Source organism: Artibeus jamaicensis, unplaced genomic scaffold (assembly GCF_021234435.1).
Source record: "Artibeus jamaicensis isolate MK-2021 breed Jamaican fruit bat unplaced genomic scaffold, CSHL_Jam_final contig_1127, whole genome shotgun sequence".
NCBI lineage: Eukaryota > Metazoa > Chordata > Mammalia > Chiroptera > Phyllostomidae > Artibeus > Artibeus jamaicensis.
This window is the reverse complement of record NW_026521219.1, coordinates 1,295,970-1,318,071: the sequence shown is the minus strand read 5'-3', so window position 1 is coordinate 1,318,071 and position 22,102 is coordinate 1,295,970. Positions and strand designations below refer to the sequence as shown.

At 41.6% G+C, this 22,102-nt stretch overlaps 1 protein-coding gene across 24 annotated transcripts in view; it reads right to left on the bottom strand.

Annotated features, from left to right (window-relative positions):
- The window catches only part of RIMS1 (regulating synaptic membrane exocytosis 1), a 425,147-nt gene that overhangs the window by 27,703 nt on the left and 375,342 nt on the right, over nt 1-22,102 (bottom strand). Inside the window, exon 1 of one of the 24 annotated variants that reach the window (XM_037147269.2) lies at nt 3,559-3,660. The exons of the other annotated variants lie outside the window; for them this stretch is intronic. The gene's annotated coding sequence lies outside the window, so the exon portion shown is untranslated. Of the gene's footprint in view, nt 1-3,558; nt 3,661-22,102 lie in introns of those variants that run through there. 24 annotated transcript variants of the gene reach the window in all.

The window sequence follows — 22,102 nt, the reverse complement described above, 5'->3', positions numbered from 1 at the left end:
ATTCAGTAATCAGAAGAGTTGTGCCTCCAATTTCTGACTATCTGATGTGTGTGTCTGTCATTCTTTATATCAGAGATACTTGCAGTGTTCTTTAAATTGTGCTTTAAAAGTTCACAGTAAAACCACTGGTTTTTTCACATTCTCTGGGACCCCTGGGGCTGGGAGGAAAGAGGGGGGCACAGCCATGTTCCTGCCACCTTGGGAAACAAGTGAGGAGGTGCTGCAAAGAGAGGAACAGCCAAGGGTTCTCTCAACTATTTAATCTTTTCTATCTTTTAGTTAACTCTCCTGCTTTTGAAGAAACACATGCATTGTTCCAGAGAGAGAGAAAGGAAGGGGGAGAGAGGAAAACATCGATGTAAGAGAACTGTCAGTCACCTCCCATATGTGTGCCCGTCAGGACTGAACCTGCAACCCAGGCCTGTGCCCTCACCGGGAATCAAAAAGGCGACCTTTTGGTCTGTGGGATGACACTCCAACCAACTGAGCCACACTGGCCGGGCAGTTAACTTGTTGTTAATCTGTCCCTTAAAAGCGGTTTCTCCCCAGAATTCATTTTTGACGTAGAAGTTCACAGCCTTCTCTGAGATCTCCCACCGACTCTCTTGACTGGCACGGATGTTACCTCCCCACGGATGACTCCAGCGTGGTTATCTCACATACCAATAACTTTACCAAGCTTCAACTCTGAATTTCTAATAGACTACTGGCCATTTTCATTTAAGAAATCCTACCAGAACCTTGGAGTTCAGAGCATTTTGGAGGTTTTTGATAATTTTATGATATATTAATTTGACTAGGCTACAGTTTCCAGTTACTCAATCAAACACAAATTTAGGTGCAGCTATGAAGGTATTTTGTAGGTGTGATTAGAATTTATAACCAGTTGACTTTAAATAAGAGAGATTATTTCAGATAATGTGGATGGGCCTGGTTCAATGAGTTGAAAGGCTCTAAGAGCAGAAGGGAGGTTTCCCTGATGAAGAAATTCTGCCCGTGGTCTGCAGCTTCAGCCAGTGTCTGAGATCGGGCCAGCCCTTCCTCACGCCTGCCCTATGAACTTCAGACATGCCGAGCCAGTCACTTAAGCCCCCACAGTCACTTAAGCCAATTCCTTGTAATAAGTGTCTTACAGATTCTGCTTCTCTGGCTGGACCCTGACTGGTAGAGGTTTACGGACCTCCCGTCCTTCTGTACTAACTTCCCATTTCTGTTCAAAAGACTTCCATCCTTCCATCATCACTCAGTCACCAGTGTTACACTTACTGCCTTACCTCCTCTGCCTGTCCCTTCCTTGTTGTTTCAATGGGTCTCCCCATCCTGAGACTCCTGTCATTCTAACTGGGTTTGTACAACCACAACAGGTTAATTTTCATAAAGATACCGGTCTCTTCCTTCCGTGGCACTGGCTCTCGCACCACCCAGCACATCACATACACACTCCCGTGTTTCATTCCCACCGACTCTGCCACCTCTCTCTCCCTGCTCCCCGAGGGCCGCCTGCCCCCGCCATGCTGGTGACACCCTGTTCTCTCTCCACAAGCTGACACTGGCTGCCTCCAGGTTTCTCCCTATGCCTCCCACTGGCTTTGGAAGCCCTTCCCATCTTTTCCCTACCAGTCCTTTACGGCCGTCTCAAAGCATCTCTACCTACAACCCAGTCTGGCCAGCCTAGTCTGGGCCACTTGCTCTCTAAACTTCTACTGTGGTTACTTCTCTATCGGCAAATTGGTAATTGACTCTGAACTGTTCTATGAAAACACTTAGATTAATGAGACAGACCTTCAATAGAATCTTTTATGTAACTTTTCATATGAATATATGTTTTTATATCTCTTCCATTGAGTACTTTGTGAAAAAGCTGGACTCAGCAAATGTTGATCCAGTGAACTGCTGAGGGACTCAGTTATGAAAGCTCACAGCATTAATTATACATATCTTCACAGAAGCCCAAAGTGGTTTGTATTAATTGGTCAATCAGGTAAAAAAAATCCATACCACACTGATTCTGTACTGTCAGTCTTACACCAACTTTAAAGTGGGAGGGAGAAAAAAAAACGAACTTTTTTTTACTGCCCATTGATAATAAGCACAGATAAGAAACCAGAGGGCATTTCACTCAGCTGGTTCATATGATGGCACACACGCAAACAGCTGTTACGATTCTTTGTAATACAAATAACTCAAACTAAGTTAGGAGTCAGGGAAGGAAAAGATATAAACCTCCAACATATCACAGCCATTCTAAGTATATTTATACCTTCTTTCCATGAAGCCCTGCTTCTTAAGATAAATGTTGTGTTGATTGAAACTAAAATTAGGAATTAATTCCCTACAAGTACTACTCAGAATATAAACTAAAAAATAATATAAAATAGTATAACATAATATAAAATAATATGAAAAAGCCATAAGCAATATGTGGAAGACTTTCTTTGATAATGTATACAATGCTTTAAATGTCCTCCATCAGATTCCGATTGAGGTTTTTTTTTTAAAGAAGAAAGGAAGTTACTTGGTTTTATCTAAGCACATAATTGCATGGTGAGCCTTTGGAGAACAGCCCTGGGCTTGAGTACACATAAAGCTGTCCTTTCCAAAGCACACTCCCTGGCACACACTTGAGTGAAGACAATACTTGCAATTTCAGCCAAACTATTTGTTGACATCAGCATGAGTGAACAAGAAAAAGAATTAAGAAAAACAGTTACCAGATTATACTTCTCATAATTTATCCAAAAGCATACAATATTAAGTCTGTTTTTGAAATCTGTTTACATTCTTTACATGTATATTTTTTCCTGATCTAAAAATAATTAAAACAAAGTTCTTACTTGAGAATTTTATTGTTTTGTCTGAAATACTGATGGGAAAGATCTTCATAAGTAAGTAGTCTTAGGGAGACAGTGTAACTTACTTTAAATAACACAGTGGATATGATTCATTATGTTATTCAAACAAAAATGTTACATTTTTTATGGTCCATGGGTGAACATAACAAAATGAAAGGAAAATATTTGGGGCCAATTAGAAAGTAAGATTTATAGCTTCGAAATGCAGAACAAATATACTTTTAAATTTCCAAAATTGATGCCCATGTAAAATATTTGCACTTAATTATGTGTGAAAGGGCTATAGGTATGCAACAAGTTGACATAATTTTAAACATAAGTAAAATTACTTTAAAGAAAAATATAACTTTGTGATGCTTGTTTTGGTACTAATAAGTTGAAGGGCTGTCCAATATCAAATTCATCATTTAAATCCTTTAACTATAGGTTTGAAGTTAACCATTTTTAGACATAATTTTATATATTATAAAATTTTATTCAGTAGCAACATTATTCTATTATACCACATAATAATTTTTACATTTTTATTTTTCATTAAACTATTAGTAATCTCAAGCACAACCCTACCTTTGTTTGAAAACTGTTAAGACATCATTGAAAGCTTCAAACACAGAAATCTGGCTTTTGGTTCTAGTTTCATGAAAAGTTTTAAATGAACAGACTCCTATCAGGACTTAATAAGTTCAGACATGTAACATGGACTTACCCTGTTTATCTTGAGAAAATGAAGGATCAGCATTAAGTTGGTCTCAGGAGAAGACTGAAAGCTGAAGAAGCTCTGAGCTGGTTTAAGTAACTGGTGCTGCCTCTGAGCAGGGTAAGGCAGGGAGCTCTCTGCGAGGGCCTTTCTCCTCCCTCCCTCCCCCATAACCTCTCTCCTCCTGCCTCCTCTCTCACACATACACACAGTATGATTAAACTGCTTCTGTCAAGAGGTTTTTTTGTAGCTAGCTTATTATAAAATTATGAAATGAAAAATCACTCAGTAATTTTCTATGTATCATCTCATAAATTTGAAAACTTAAATAGCCACAATTTGTAAACACAGTTTTAAACAAACTACATAATGAAGCCATTTAAGTGAAATGAAATAAAAATATGCTGCTTACTTTATTAAATTCTATGTGGCTTCTCTAGTTATGTAAGAAATATGAGGGAAGTAGTGCTCAGGGCTAATAAATTACGTCCTATTAAAGGGCTTTCTTTATGAACAAGAGTTGGGTTCCAGGGTGATTTTTGCATCTCACCCACGTGGCACTTGCAATGCACGTGTGACCCACATACGCTGCCAGCACACTCACGGTGGACTGCGCTGCTTCGGCACTCACGTGGTCGGCTGCCTGCCTGGCACCCGTGCCCACCCCATCCTTCTGCCAGGAGGCCAGCACTGGGACGAGAGGAATGGTGCAGCACAGGGAAAAAAAAGGGACTAGCTTTCCTTGAGCACTTTTTACATGCCAAGCCCTACGCTCAGTGTTTTACACATACTTCCATTAGCCCTCATCATTTTTTACGGGTACTGGTGTTGCTGTAGTTTACAAGCATAAGAACTGGAACTCAAGAGTTTAAGTAGCAGTTTGTATGTGCTAAAACTGTCACCGGCAGCAAACACCACCCCCCAAAGAAAAGCAAATTCCAACTAAGACCTATGTCCTCTAAAACCGATGTCCTCCCTAAGCTCTTTGATTGACACACCACTTTGTGGAAGGGAAAGTGGCAGCAACGGAGCCATTTTCTGGGACAGTGTGACTTCCCTGGGGTTCCACCTTCCAAACTGGCACGGAGGACTGGGAGTCCAGTGTCCGCTCTTCCCTCTTCTTCCCTCCAGCGCTGTGTTCAGAGCAGGACCAGGTAAGAGGTAGCAGGGTAGTCACACTTCTCAACTCAGGACAATCTTGGTTTATGTCTGTTATTTGGGCAGATTATTACGAGTGTCTCCTTTTGTTCTCAAAGATATGACAATTTGGAAATGACAAAGTGGCAACTGCAGCTAACTCTCTGATGCAGGCTTTTTCCAATTTGGGTGATATATATTACACACATGTAGTATGTATGTATGTACACACACATATATTTTATGTGTGTATAAATATGTGTGTACATATATATGTGTATATAGATGTGTGTGTGTATATATATATATATATATATATCTACAAAGAGAGAGGGAGAATGTGAAGCAAGTTAAATACCAGTTGCATTAAACTAAACCTGCCTTAGAAGAGGACAAGTGATATTTCAAAGTTCTAATCAGACTGTTATTGAAAGAGAAATGGCAAGGAATGGAAGTCCATATAACTTCGAAGTTCTGCCCTGTGGTGACCTGGTAAACCATGCACCTGCCTCGGGATCTTGAGGCATTTAACTGGGTTTCTTCCATCCGGAGGCATCTGTGCGTTATGGAGGCACCTCTGTTGGCACAGCTGAAGCAATTAATTTAGGGCCAGAATAATGAGAAGGGACAAGATAATAAAACTTTAAAATATAAAGTGGCATACGGTCAGTCTTTCATTATCAGCACGCAGCCTCTCGAGCTGCTACTTTTATTTTTGGGTGTCCTTAAGAGGGGTGTCAGGGTGATATCCCGCCTGTGACACCTGAAATCCCACCATGAGAACTCCATCCCTTGAATAAAATGCAACTGCCCTCAAAAGATAAGTCATCTAAACTTTGTTAACAACTCAATACATCAGATTTCAGAATCTCTTAATAAGATGTATTCTATGTGATAGACAAAAATTAAGAGTACAAAAAAAAGAATACATAGAAAACTAATTAACTGGGTTTGGAAACAGATGGGCACTAAATTACTAAAAATTCTCTATGCAACAGAGTGTACGTGGAGGGTACTGAGAGGGGATGGCAGCCGTGTCTGTGTGAATGCCCAGGACAGACACAGAATATCAAGGAGAGTGTAGTCCTGCCGGGGGGCCCTGATGGGAAACGAAAGGCAGAGAGAGGGGAGGCAGGAAAACGGTCTGTCCGAGGACATGCTGCTCATGTGGACAGGTCGGGAAAGTGGAAATGCCCTCACAGCTGCCGGGTTCCCCCACGGTGGCGCCTTTGTGTAACACCCAATGGGCACAACTGTACGCGGAGGCCCTGGGTAGAAGCTATAGTAGCAGATGCTGTTGGTACCCTGCCTAAATCTCCTTGGCACTTGCTGTTTCTGTTTGCAAGGACGGGGTCTCACTGTAGGCACTTGCAATTAACTCTGCTGCAGGCTCTTTCCGATTGCTGTCGTCAGCTGGACCCATAAGGAAAAGAGGAATGAGGTGCCATGAAGTTAAGGACCCTGGAAGCCATCGTGAGCCAAGGACAAGTGGGGGTTGTCGGGTAAATGCTATAGTTTCTTCACCTCCAGGGCAAACACTTCCATACTGTCTCCTACACAGCCCCAGTGAGATCAAGTCTCAGAGTTGCCCAGAGCTATTAAATGACACCCCGTATACGGACTCCCTTCCCCGTCTCCTTTCCCTGTGAGCCTGCAACACTGGTGCTTCCCCGGGGGAAGGGGGGCTACCTCCCCCACAAACCACAGGTACTTCCAGCTCTCAGGGAAGGCCAGCCAACGCAGTTGCCAAAGAGAAGCTTACTCTATTTCACAAGGGTGGAGAGCTATGTGGTTTGGCCAATATTTGAAAAAGGTGGACAACATTTTAGTCAGTTGATTAGTATTTTATAAAAGTCAGAATGACGTAAGTTTTGTTACCATGGACTATGAAGGACAAACTTCCCAGACAGCCCGTGGGAAGTGCACACGCAGCAGAGCCTCTTAGATACGCATTCTCTGCTGAGTGAAAATGCCTCCATGGCTACACAGCTTCACTATTTTTAAAGGTATAATTATATCTCCATCAACAGAAAAAGCTATCCTAATGATGTGTTTCCAGCCATAATGTAACAATCAGAAGTAGAAATTATATTAGAAGGGGCACTGGAGCGGGACAAAGTGAAAGACAATGTGAAACTATACAGAAAGCAGAAAGTATGCCACTGCCAATTTTAAAGCAGAAAACCAGGGGACCCAAAACAGAGTTATGACCATCGGAGTAGGCAAGGGGGCTGGGCCTGGCTTGAACAGGTGGAAGGCAATGCCGGAAATGCAGAAGGTTATGCCAGTAGACTGGACGAGAGACAAGGCACGGTCCTTGCGAGCTGGCGAGAAAGGCACCAAGTACTTCCACGCACAGGAAAAGCCGTAAGATAAGTTCAGAGCACAAGGACGGGGACGCTGCCTCTCCTCCCCCATCCTAACACAAGGACTAGATCACATAACCCTTAAATTCAGCTAACGGAGGTCTGGCTTGATTTCAGAAAAAAAATTCTGATTGTCCAATTATCCCCTTACCCAGTTCATTGATGCCTGAAATGCCCATATTCAGGGAAACTATGTTCATTAGACAATTAGAAATAAAATGTAAGCACCTGGTCAAAGAAACTGAGTATAAATGCATCTCTTGGCATAAAAGGAACCAATCAGGCATGCTTTATACTTGTATGTTTTAAATAGTGCTTCATGAATAGCTTTTTTTAAGTCATTGTCCATGAAAAGGCATATGCACCAGAATCCTTATGAAGAGGAAAAGGTAGTTAATAACTCAGGTCACTACACTTCACCTCCAAATACTTTTCTTCATTCTAATTTTCTCACATCTCCTCTCGCCTTTCCCTCCTTCCCAGCCTCATACTCCAAAACAAATCTCTGAGCATATTTGTTCAAAGACTCCTCAGTGGTATATGCTCCTGCAGTTAGGGGGAAACCACAATCTTAGGCACAGTCATCAGGCCCTGCTGGACCTGGCCCCCACTGACTCTGCGAGTCCTTACACTGCTCTCCCTTCCTCCACGTGCTTCCGTATTCTTCTGACTCTCAAAACCAGTAGCAGCTGTCCCGCTGCAGGTCTTTGTCCATGCATTTCTTTTGCCTGAAACCTCCTCCCTTCCCCTGCACTGCTCCCCTCGGCCTGGGTCACCGCCTCATCTCTCAGGTCCTGGAGTAAACCTCACTGCTACCGGCCCATGTAGGACAGTCAGAAGGCCCTACACCCCTTCATTATATGTGATGTGCTTCAGACGGCCTACCTACGTCTGTCTGTTTGGTTACACTGTGAGATCCATGAGGGCAAGGGCCATCCCAACCCTGCTTATTACTGTCTCCTCCGAGTCCAGCTCAGTGCGTGGCATGTACGAGACGCTTGCTTAATCAGTAAGTGAGGGCGTGACCACAGGTCTCTGGCCCCATGTTCCATATTCCTTGTGTCCCATCTTCCAGAACAGAAGGAACTGAGCAACTGAACTAGTGGAAAAAATGACACAAATAAAAATGAACAGAGAGTTAGTTAAGAACCAAACTTTGAAGATACAATTTCGGTAAGCATTCTATTTATTTTTAATTCAGCCAAAACAAATGAGTTTTAAATAAGGCATTTTTTTATCGCATAGCTGTTTTGTCTACCAGCCAGGTGTATTAGACAATTGAGGGTAAAATTAATTTGGGTTAAGTAGATTATATTTATACAGTTTGCCTTTTTAAAAGTCTGTATTTTGTGTTATATTGTTCTCATATATATGTGTGTTTTAATGTCTAATTATATATGTGTAATTTTGTTCATACTCTTTTTATTTTATTTATTTATGTATTTTTAGATGGAGGGGAAGGGAAGGAGAGAGAGTGGGAGAGAAACATCAGTGTGTGGTTGCCTCATATATGTCCCCTACTGGGGAACCTGGCCGGCAACCCAGGCACGTGCCCTGACTGGGAATCAAAGCAGTGACCCTTTGCTTCACAGGGCCATGCTCAATCCACTGAGCTACACCAGCCAGGGCTCTTTGTTCATATTCTTAAAGAGGCCTTTCCACAAACTTCAGACCTTACAGAATCTAAATCTGCCTGTAGAGAGTAGAATTGCACCCCCCCTATGTGTGTCTAGAACATGTATGCTATATTACATGGCCGGGGAGGTTACAGTGCAGATGGAGTGAAGTTTGCTAATCACCTGATTGTAAAGTAAGAAGGTCATCCTAGATTATCTGGGGGTGGGGCACAGTAAACCCTCAAGGCTCCTTATCAGAGGAAGAGGGAAAGGGGAGAGCCAGGGGCAGAATGACAGCACACGAATGCTGTGGCTGGCTCTGAGGGTGGAGGAGGGCTGGGGGCCGAGGGACAAGCACAGCTCCTGGGCACCAGGAAAGCGGTGCTGCCCTGGAGAGGCCGGAAGGAACGCGCCCAGCCAACTCTCTGACCCGTTTTGAACTTCTGGCCTCCCAAACTGTGAGACGATACATTTCTGTGACTTTCAGCTGCTAAATTTGTGGTGCTTTGTTAAAGCGGCAAATGAATACACTGCCCTCACTGGGAGATTACTCAGGAAGTTATTATTCTGCAACAGGGACTCCTACAATTCTCTTTCATTCATAAGATTCACGACTCAAATTCTAAGAATAATTATAGAAGATTTCCAAGTAATTTTGAAAATACCACGATTTATGAAGAGAATTTCTACGCCAGGAAATATAATCTACTCTTAATGGAAATGGAGTCATTTGTAGTTAGAATTCATTTAGCCAAATATTTATAAAGTAGCTAAAGGAACTAACAAAAGTAATACACGGTCTTTCCCCTAAGTTTTAGACACTTTTACACACACACGCACACACACACACACACACACTTTTACACACACACACACTTTCTCCTTATTAAGACTCTGCACAAACCTACATTTAAAGCCGAACACTACCACTGAATATAATTTTTGGTTAAACTGTTTAAGTTTCCTTTTATGTGAAGTGGGCACTGCTTCGGTTTCTGGTAGGAGCAGAAAGCGTGCATGGGAAGCAGCCAGGGCAGGACCCGGTGCCTCACAGCCCAGGAGCTATCGCGTCAGCATCTAAAACCTGGTATCGCAGATTTAGTCACTGAACACCACTGCACTGCGGATGCCCTGCACCTTCTCACAAATAAGGAATCTGACTAACAACATTCCCATATATGCTTGAAAGCATGTGCTAATAGTTTATTTTATAAGACTAGTTTATAAGTAAGATAAAGACCATTTTATAAGATATGTTTCATAAGACTATTTTATAACTAAGACTCAGTGATCTGGTTACAAGCTAGGTTATAAAATACAACATAAATTAACTTTATGTAAATGGAAACCTCAAACTGGCATTAAAATGATTATTGAAAGGTTGTTTAACCACCCATTATTTGACAAAAATGAAAACATTAGGAAAGCTAGATGCTACTTGTTGTTTTTTAGGTTGCTTTTTAATGGCGATGAGAGGGATGAGAGGAGGGAAGGCAGCTCACTCTGTGAGCGGGGACTCTGCCCTCTGCCGGGACTTTGGGACCGAGGCCCTAATGTTCGGATTCGGAGGGGAACAGAGCTCTGACTCGTAAACTGCTCTGCTCGAGCGCAGTCACTCCAATGAAGGCAAACACATCTACATAACACATTTCATACAACATGCATTACAAATCCATAAAAATATCACACATTAAAATTTCACTTCTATGAAGGTTGACATAGAAGGATACAGGATGGTTCCAGAAAGTTCAGTAAAAAAAATGTTTTATATGTTGGTCCATTTTCATGATTTTTTAATTTTATTTTTATTTATTTATCTTTAGAGGGGAAGGGAAGGAGAGAGAGAGAGAAACATCAATGTATGGTTGCCTTTCGTGCGTCCCCTGCTGGGAACTGGCCTGCAGGGAACCTGCCTGCAACCCCAGTATGTGCCCAGACTGGGAATCGAATGGCGATTGTCTGGTTCGAAGGCCCGCGCTCAATCCACTGAGCTACACCAGCCAGGGCCATTTTCATGATTTTTAACAATAATTTTTCAGATACATGGTCATTGGAAAAAAAGTTACTTTAACGCACAATAAAATATATTTGAAACACAACTTTGAGAAGTACTTTGCCTCTGTGACTTATGTTTTATGAGCATTATTTATTTCACGTGACCCTTGCCAACTGGACATGTAACTTGTGCTCTTTGACACATGAATTAAAGAATGCATGTGGAATGTAAGACTCTTTGCTATGTACGCTGTTGCCTGACATGCTTGCTGTTAAGGAGGGTCATCAAAGATGTGCCTGGCTGGCTCCATGCTGCTTGGGAAAGAAGGAAAACTGCTTTCTAACATGTAACTGAAGGGGGGATGAAACTCAGGAGTTTCATCTTAGATGATTTAGTTGGCACATTAGGTATAAGTGTGTCCCTTGAGCTGATAGCAGTGGCTGGGCTCTGCTATCCACCCCGAGCCAGTCAGCACGTTTTCTGAAGGGGCTGAGTCTGAGGGCTCAGGCAGCACACAGGTAGCTGGCTGGGGCCTGATGTCCCAGAACATCACAGAACTGTCCCCCCAAACTCCACATCCATCCTTTCTCTGCTTCCCTCCTGCCACAATGCAAAAGGACTCCCTTCTTCTCCGGCTTCTCCCTCCTGCCTTCTCAAGGACCAGACTCCGTTAATTACATTCTCCCCACACCATTTATCTTAGAACCTTATTTCCATTAGAATGTAAGTATTTCAAAACCCATCCTCCTCCCTGACAAACTTAATGGTCCCCCCCTTCTGTGTTCGTATCTCAGAGAATTATATTGAAATGAATTTCTTCTTTATCTGTCCTTACCTAACTTCCAATTAACTTTAATATTTTGCAAATGAGAATTACTTCATAATTTATTAAGGCAGACTTTGCTGACGGAAAATTCTGGATTCTCAGCTGTCACTTCTAGTAGTTCCTTCTGGTTTCTCCTACAAACTTACAGCTTTACTTTGCATTACAGGAAGACTCACTGAAATGCTTCTGAAACCACGATCCTCACACCAACACGGCCATGACCTCCTCACCACTCATCACTCCACCATACCTATCAGACAGAGTCTTTAATTATACTTTGTTAAACTGGATTTTATGATGCCTGTTTTTTAATGATCAGTATCGGCACCATTTTTTCCCCTACTCTTCCCTCTTTTCTATGACAGCCAACAGAGAAGAACATATTCATCTAATCGCACAAACACAATGATTGTGTTTTACGGTACGGTATTTCACTGTGCTTTATGATCAAGGGATGACACTGCTGAAAAGGAAATGTTTTCTACAGGGTTCAGGGAGCTGAGGTTCAGGGAAATCGGAATATGACGAAAAGGGGAACAGCAGAGATGGGCTCCACCCTTCGTCAAAGAGTGTGCAAGGTGATGGCTTATTTTCTTGATTTCTCAATTTCTATAAATAATTAGACCCATCACACACACACACATATGCAATTTTGTGTTTAGAAAAAATTAAAAAGTTTAATGATACTTTTACCATAACTGCTACTTACCAATTTCAGAACAGTGGGATTATAATTGAGATAGGTTTATTAAGCAAATTTAGTTCCAAGTTAATTAAAATGCTAAATACTGAATGGACATTGCTTATATGTATATATATATATATGTATATAGCATCAATATTTATAAACCAGTATTTATGTATGGACCATGTGTGTATGGACACATACACTAGAATAGGTACACATCATATGTTAACACACAAATATGCACATGAACACACATGTGTGGATACATGCGCACATGAATGTATACACACGGGACCACATATGCATGTATGTGTACATATGTGTAAATATATACCTACTCATAAATGCATGTGGTTTGGATTCAAGTCATTGTTGTGCAAAACAATTTACAGAACCACAGACCCTAAAGCTTTGAAGTATTACAGACCCTGTATAACACAATCCTATTATCTTGCTGCTGAGAAAACTGAGGCTGAGATGGTGAAGTGAATTGTGGAAGGTCACCAGCCAGTCTCTGGAGGAGGTGGCCCTAAAACCTCGGCCTGCTGATCCTCAGTACAATACATATTCTGATTCAAGTAAACAACATATTTACAGAATAGTTCTATAAGCCTATTGTTCATACTTAAAAATATTCTACCCACAAAGTACTCCTACTCCAAGTAGGGGACTGGTGGAGTTCTAGTATGAGCTCCATTTGGCAGCAAACTGGCTCTTCATCTGAGGAGAGGGATGCCCACTTCATGGGATGCCCTTGGGTTGCTCTGCAAACCTCTGCTGGTTAAGCCCCTGGAATGGACATCTGGCCTTAAGATTCTGGCTTATGTGTGCAGCCGGGGTGCAGGGCAGAATTAAGCGATGTTTTAGAGGACATTTGAAGATAAAGGACAAGCATGGAATTTAGAGAAGAATGTTCTTCTACATTTACTGGGAGATTTAAAATAATTTTATAGTAAAGTAAACATATATAAGGGGCAGGCTAAGATTTGATGACTTTTTAAGATGAAACTCAACATTTCAAAGAATCCTCCTCCCGTGGCTGCTGTTGCAGGCTATGCCCTGAGTCCTGCAGAAATGCATTACCTTCCTTTGCCATTTAGGTGTTTCAGTGGGAGAGTTTCAGAAAAGTCTGGATCATTCCATTATCTCTCCAGCGGCACATTTTCAAATTCCAGAAAGCAAATAATGGAATTCCAAATCCCCTTGGAGCTTCGTGATTTGGATTTAAAGTAGTTCTTAGTTCATTCATTTCCTGAATAGGAAATACTATGTTCTGAAAATAACACTAAGATCTGAAGACAGCATGAAACAGACATAGCTAGAGTTCAGTATGTCAAGTCACTGGACAGAGAATATCAACCTTCATGCACTGGGCTGGGGTCGCTTCCAGTTTATGTGGGCGAAGATGTCAATGAAAATATCCAGTCTCCTTTATATGCGTTGAAATTTGACCATGCCAAAGAAGTTTCTATCTAGTATATATCAACATAAGTTTGAGAATCAACACCAGGAATCATTATGTATATGACAAGAATGTCCAAAGACTACACTCATGATTCATTTTCTAGGGAAAAGGAAAAATGGGTATAAATAATAAGTACAGCATTGGAGATGTAAGAAAACTGTAAACAGAGAGCCCAACGATTCATTTAACCATGGCAATCAACTGGGGAACCACAGGTGGTGGACATACGTATTCACTGCAACGCCAGGCAGTCTGGGAGGCAGGAGATCCAGTGTCTGCTGACCTGGCAGTCGCCAATCTGAGACCATAACTGCTGTACGATTTATCACTGAAAAACTAACTGTTGTTATAATGGAGTTTTCAATCGTCTCCATGTACACAAAAGGGAATAACAGAATCAGGTTCTCACATGTAAAGGAAAAAGAAACAATCAAGGGACAATAATTTTAAGAATCAAAAAACATCTTTTTAAGACAAAACTAAATTATAATGCCATTGTTTTTTGGGTTAGTTTGCTTTAGGCACTCAAAGTATGAATGCATATATTTTCTTGTTCTTAGAAGTCAAGGTTTAATTATAATATCTACACCAAGTAGATCCTCTGTAATAAACTAATTAAAAACGTGTTAAATTGTAATACTCGAAGAATTTGTATGTAAGTACTAAACTCTGTAAACAGCATAGAATCCATCATAGATTGACTAGAAATAATCTTATTCTTCTTTCCTCTATGTTTGTCCTGTCAAAAGTTATAAAGTGACACATACTGTTGTTTAAATAATTAAAATAAAACTTAACTAAGCGTAGAAAGTGAAAGTATTTGTTCTTCTTTCCACACTGTACTGTCTGTCTTAGGAATTGACTGGTGGCAATTCGGGTAGGCAGTCACAACAGCGAATAGTAGTTTTCTCTATTGCCTATACAGGTTTATGAACTTTCCTTTGATGTTTAATATTTGAACATACAGAGCACAAAGAAGAAGAAATCAGAAAACAGAATGAAAGCCAACACTGACAGCTGGGTTCTGCGTTCAAAGTAGCAGCAGGGAAGATCTCAGGTGGTTTGGGCTACCTCTGGGCACTAATTTGTGAACACGCCCCTAAGGTTTTCAGGACTACAGAGGTTGCTAGGTACCCTGGGATGTGGTTGTACAGTTTATGAGTACACCATACAGGTGCACAAACTAAATACAGCTAGCAAAGTCTTTACTCTAATTAGCAAAAATGCTAGGAAAAGTTACAAATAAATCCTCTATAGTTAAGACAATCAATAATAACTCTCTTACTCTTATGAACTGAGCAGAGTATACAGAAAATCTAAGAAACAAAGTGTACGTACTTTCTTTTTTTTTTTTTTGATGATAAAATGTTTTTTTTTAATTAAATTTATTTATTTTTTTGAATTGATTATGCTGTTACAGTTGTTCTATTCCCCCCTCCATTCCCCTCCACCCTGCCCCCCAACCCCACCATTACCCCCCTTTAGTTTATGTCCATGTGTCTCAAGTCCTTTAGGTTCTATATTTCCCAAACTATTCTCGCCCCCCCCATCTATTTTCTATCTACTGTCTATGCTACCTGTTTTCTGTACCTTCTCCCCCCATCTCCTCCTCCCATTCCCCTGTTGCTAACCCTCCTTGAGATCTTCGTTTCTATGTTTCCACTCCTGCTCTAGCTGTCCTTTTAGTTTGCTTTCGTTTTAGGTGTGGTTGTTAATAACTGTGAGTTTGTTGTCCTTTCACTGTTCATGTTTCTTTATCTTCTTTTTCTTAGATAAGTCCCTTTAACATTTCATATAACAAGGGCTTGGTGATGATGAACTCCTTGAATTTGGTCTTATCTGAGAAGCACCTTATCTGTCCTTCCGTTCTAAATGAGAGTTTTGCTGGGTAGAGCAATCTTGGTTGTAGGTCTTTAGATTTCATGACTTGGAATATTTCTTTCCAGCCCCTTCTTGCCTGTAAGGTCTCTTTTGAGAAATCTGCTGACAGCCTGATGGGGACTCCTTTGTAGGTGATTGTCCCCTTAGCTCTTGCTGCTTCCAGGATTCTTTCCTTCATTTTAATTTTGGCTAATGTAATTATAATATGCCTTGGTGTGTTTCTTCTTGAGTCCAACTTTTTTGGTACTCTCTGGGCTTCTTGGATTTCTTGGAAGTCTATTTCCTTTGCCAGATTGGGGAAATTTTCTTTTATTATTTGTTCAAATAGTTTTTCCACTGGTGGTTGTGTCTTTCCCCCTTCTGGTACCCCCTATAATTCGGATATTGGAGCGTTTAAAGATGTCCTGGAGGTTCCTAAGACTCTCCTCATTTCTTTGAATTCTTGCTCCTTGACTCTTTTCTGTTTGGCCATTATTTGCTTTCTTCTGGTCCACTGCATTGATTTGAGTCCCAGTTTCCTTTTCATCTCTATGGGATTCCTGTGGAATTCCATTCATTTCCCTTAATTTAGCCTCCATATGTTTCTCTAATTTGTGGCTGTAATCCACCAAATCTGTGAGGAAGGTGATGACCAGTGTTTTAAACTGTGCGTCTGAGAGTTTTGCTATTTCTTCGTCATTTAGATTTATCTCTGGGGCTTTGAGTTCTGCCTGCGACATTTTTGGTCTGTTCTGGCCCTTTAAGTGGGACAAGCGGCGCCTCGGAGTCCCAGGTCGCTGGGTTGTGACGCTGTATGTGGGGGCGTGGTCAGAGCGGGAAATGGCGCGCCGCCGCCACAGCCGCCGCAGGGCCGGTCCAGCCGCTGGGCCGGTCCAACCGCTCACTCCCTCACTCGCGCGCAACCAGGCAACCACAGTCAACTCGTTGCCACCGCCTCCCCACTGTGTCGCTCCCCCGGTGGGCTGCTCGGCGGCTCACCAGGTCCAATCCTGGGTTTGGAATCCACGCGACTGGATTCGCGCGTCTGGATTCCGCGCCCAGTCCGACCGAGCCCTCCTTTGTAAGTCCTCACCCGACGCCGGTTTCGCCCCTTACCGGTCAGGCTGAAGAATTTGTTGTTAGCGGACTTCCGAAAAGTTCAGTTTTCCGTGTTCTGGTTGTGTTTTGTGATGCTAATATTTAGTTGTCCCTAAACTTGGTTGTGAGAGGAGGCAGGCACATCCAGCTAAACCTCCATCTTGGCGGAAGTTCCGTGTACGTACTTTCAATGTTGGATATTTCATATTTTACTTTTTTGTTAAAGTATAACAATGCTATGTGGTAATTAAAATTACTTTACAGAAAATACTTAAGAGTTGGGTTAAACATTAAAGTCAGAAATAAATTCTACTTTAAGAATTTTCCTTAGTGAAAAATTCACCTCCACTGAGAATAATTCAGTGGGTAAGAGGACAGGCTGCAGTCTTAACATGCACAGCCTGGGTGCAACTCTAAGCAATGGCAACGAGCACTTAATCTCTATTCAAGTTTCCTCACCGGTAAACAGGGAAATGTAATAGAACCTACCTCAAAGTGTTTTATAGATTAAATAAACTAATATTGCTAAAGCAACTTGAAAGAGTGATATATAAACGTACATGTTTGTTATTTACAGACATCAACAGGATCTAGAAGAAGTAATTGAGGAGCAGAGGTGAGAGAAGAGAGAAAAAGGCAAATTGTGTGCCTAGTGATATGACCAGTTCCCAGTTCCCTTCCTCCCTCCAACTGCCCTGCTCCCCAAAAAACTTTTACCCAAGTCTTATTAACACACTGGTCTGGATGGCATGGAATGGAGGAAGCTGGACTCCAGGAGCCTGAAGAAGCCTGGAAAATTTAAAACTGAGCAATAAACAGACACCCTGGAGCCAGTTTTAGAATTTGACAGACTTTGAAACTGGGATAAAGAAGCTCCCAGATTACACTGGCAACGTATTAACCCTACAATAATGTAGGAAGGCAACAGAATTTTCACTCCATTAAAAATACTTTAAGCTCTCAAATGATTGAATTAATTATAATAAAAGATATTTTTCCCTGGCTGGCTTGGCTCCGTAGATTGAGTGCTGGCCTGAGAACCACATGGTCATCGGTTGAATTTCCAGTAGGGCACATGCCTGGGTTCTGGGCCAGGTCCTTGGCAGGGGGTGCACAAGAGGCAACCACACACTGATGTTTCTCTCCCTCTCTTTCTCCCTCCTTTCCCCTCTCTCTAAAAATAAATAAATACAAATCTTAGAAAACAGACATTTTAAGTCACGTGTGTGACAGCCAGTTAGCTGTTCACCTCCTTCCAATGCAGAAATTGATACTAAGTATCTTTTAAGCCAGAACTATATTTCCCAGCCCCTATGCCTAGCATGTTGGCTCGGTTCCGTGATTTTCTGTCACTAACAGAACAATAACAGAAATGATGTATGGCACTGCTGGAGCAAGGCTTTTAAGAAGCAGATGTACCTTTTCCATTCTCCTTTTATCCTCCTGCCACGTGGACTCCGATGACGAAATGGCAGAAATGGGGAAGGGCCTGGATGCCCGAACTACTGCATGGAGGAGAGTGGACCGTCCGCTACGAGCACCTGCTCAAACTGTTCAGGGAATACTACACAGGACTGTACTGAATTAGAGATTCTACCCACTTTAGGGTCCAGTTTTATAACAGCTAGAATTATTTTAATAATATATCGGTTACTTGAGGATGGCAGCACGGTCTGGCGGCCAATCGCATGGATGTCAGCACACGAATACTGACCCACCGGTTCTGGCTGTGTGGCCCCGGGCACATGATCTAACCTTCCTGAGTGTGAGTTTCCTCATCTAGAAAATGGCGATCATAACAGTACCTGTTTCATAATACTAGAATTCTGCCAGTTTGGCTCATAATAAGTACCTACTAAACTCTGTCTTTATTAATAGCTATAATTAGGCTTATCCTTATGGATAAATACATCAGACCAGTGAACAGAGCAAATGAATCTGGTTTTCTTACAAGCATGTAGAGTCATTCCTCAAGATAAAAATGACTTCTTCATAGAATTTTTCTATTTTCTCCCCAACCACCAACTTGTAGATAGGTGACTTTTGCAGATAATTGCCTGATACCTTCCTTATACCCAGGTTACCTCTACCTCCCCCATAGGACTGCTGTTCCCCGCCCCTGCTGCCTTAATATGCACAGACAACATGGACCAAAGAAAATCCCTCACACTTCTGTATCCGAGAATCTGTAACTGTCTTCTTCCCTCACTTCCCTTTCCACATCCTTCCCAGCTATCCCAGGAAAACATTTCCTTCTTTCCATAAGGCCCCCCTGTATGCGCAGAAAGCAGTGACTGGGTGCAGAGAAAACCCAGCACTATCCTGGAAGTGACTTACTGCCGTGAGAGGAGACCGCATCATTTGCTGATCCCATCTTCGTATCTTCCCTGGCCCACAGAACAACCCGGAACTTACTGGACTCACGGATGCCCCCAAAACTTGTTCTTGTTAATGGAACAAGTAGTGAGGTGTTACTGTGTTTGAGCCTTAGCACATTTTAAGGGAGCATCAGCTCAAGCAGTTCATCAGGTTGTGGGGTGTCAGTGCAGTGTGATGGCCATGCAGTCAGAGAGTGGGCTGGGTGTCCCTTCGCTGGCCCACTTGGACGACATGCTCCACTCAGTCGGGGTGCAGCCCAACTGCCGGCTTCAAATTCCAGCTCCACCTTCACTGGTGTGACCTTGGGCAAGTTACTGAAGTTCTCTCTGTTTCACTCCCCTGATGAGTAAACTAGCATTAATAATAAAGTAAAGCGCATACTGAAGGAGAAAAAATAGTGCTGTAGCTTAGTCTTAGTGTGTACAATTATACAGATATACATGTTTTAGTTTTCTCTCTATCAAGGGAAACAGAATCCAAATTAAATATTTTTTCTAGGTATATAAAGGTCTATAAAATGATAAAATACTAACCACTGACACTGGATATTCTGGATATTTAGAGATAACTATACATTTGAACAGCAGCACTTTAAGCCTACCCAGATCATGTTGTATAGTAGTCAATGACTATCTTAGTCTATCCAGGCTGCTATAACAAAAACACCATAAACTAGGTGCATTATAAACAATAATGCTCTGGGGGCTAGAAAGTCCAAGATCACAGCGCTGGAAGGTTGCTTGCCTGGGAGGCCCCCCCTCGTAGGCAGCTGTCTTTCCACAGTAACCCAACACGAGGCACTGGGCGGCTGGCTCCCCGAGGTCTCCTTTAGAAGGACACTAATCTCAATCTCGAGGGCTCTGCCCTCATGAGCTAATCACCTCCCAAAGGCCTCACATCCCAATACCATCATACTGGGCATAAGGTTTCAATAACAAATTTCAGGGTGACACAAATATTCAGTCCATAGCAAAGATCCAAATTCTCTCTGCTACTTTCTAGCTGTGTGACTTTGAGCAAATGACTTAACTTCTCTTGGCCTCTGTTCTTCCCTTGTACATCCAGAGATGATCACTAGATTATGTAATAAACTCTCACAGCAACCTTGAGGGGTTGTTGAGAGGATTAAATGTGATAAGGCACATAAGCGCTTTATAGAAGACCAGTCACATATATAGGCTGAACGTGTATTAGCCGTCCTGATTAGTGACAGTCCCACGACAGCTATCTGTGGGATGAAGGACGTATTTGCATCCTGTATTACTGCCGGTGGGGAGTGGAAATAGAAACAGCAGCCACAGCCATTTAGGTTCAGGGCAAACAATTGCTGGGTTCAGGCACTACTGGCCTAAAGATTTAAAGTGGGGGGGGGGAAGGTAAAGCTCAAAACAAAAATAATGGCTTCTTTTTACCTGAGGGAAATGAGTAGGGCATAACTAAGAATGCACAAGATAAATGTTAGTATAACATGTTATGAAAAGCAGATTCTTTTGCAAGTTAAAATTTTAGGTGGCATGGATATAAAATTCAAAATATTTAGGCTCCTTTTAACTATATATAATTCTCACAATTACTTTCCAGATAGAAAAAATTAGTAAGAACATATTAAATGTTATAGAAACCTTGAGGATAAAGACATATATTTCTATCATATTCAACTTTAAAATTCACTTCAGGAGTCCTTCCTCAATTATTGCATTTCTAATCTTTCCAAATATAATCAGGCTCTTGTTTTAAAAAGCTTTCAATAACTTTGCAGGTATGAAATGGCAGGCATGGGAGGCTCTGTAAACGGTGAAGTTCCATGAAAAGAAGACGGCGCCTGGGCTGCAGGTACACTGCTCGGTAAGTGAGCCTGTCTGTAAATGGCTGGAAGCAAGGAGAATGCTTTCTATTTCTTCTGTCCCATGACGAGCGCTCAATGCTGAGTTCTAAAGGGCACAAGCTTTTCTCAAATGTCTGAAGGGCATGCAATAGTGAAAACCATGGAAGTATAAAAGAACTAAAGAACAGACAACTGGTATTACTTTGAATAACGTCACTAAGCCATTTACAGACTAAAAAGATGTGCACCAAACTGTCATATTGTGCTCTCTGGGCCAGCGAATCTAGGACGCACTGACTATGAACTGGAAACACTGCAGGCGTCTTGAGGAGTCAGGCTTCTGCTCCAGCACCGCTGGCAGAAGGGGGTCAACGGAGTTCAGTTATTACAGAGCCACTGTGACTCAGGCACTCTCCTCAAGGGGCCAACACACCAGGCATTATACACCTTGGACATTAAAATCAAGAGTTCCAGCTGAATTTAGACCAAATTCAAGCATTTCTTGGAAAAATGCTTTATCATCCTGGTCAAGGTATTTAGTACAACATGAAAATATTTGAATGTAGGCCTTTGTCCTTCATGTTAGGTATACAAAGTATAAGTATACTGTGAAAATTAATTTTTTAAGATGAATAGTATATAATTTATTAAGATGACTGATTTTGCTGCAATAAACATAATGCTTTTGAGTCTTTAAAAGAGATAATAAAGAATGAGCCATAAAAAGAAATACTAGTAAGCATTATAGACAGCCAAAGGCTAAACTGAAAGTAAATTCTCACTTCGATAGTAACTTCTTCCTATTCACATCAGTCTTCTAAGTCTCTGATATATATGTCACATTGACGTATCTGTTTTGTCAACAGTTTTCTAAGGATCACATAATCTCCATAAAATTTCATGGAATCTTTCTTAAAAGACATCTGTTTCTTTTCATTTAAAAAAACAATTGAACGATTTTTAGATATATTTCCTGAGGTAGAAGTTTTTTTAAAATATATTTCATTGATTATGCCATTACAGTTGTTCTATTTCCCCCCTTCATTCCCCTCTACCCTGCACACCCCTCGTCCACCACTCCCCCCCTTTAGTTTATGACAACATGTCTCAAGTTCTTTAGATTCTACATTTCCCATACTATTCTTGCCTCCCCCATCTATTTTCTACCTACCGTCTATGCTACTTATTTTCTGTACCTTCTCCCCCCTTCTCCTCCTCCCACTCCCCTGTTGCTAACCCTCCATGTGATCTTCATTTCTATGGTTCTGCTCCTGATCTAGCTGTCCTCTGAGTTTGC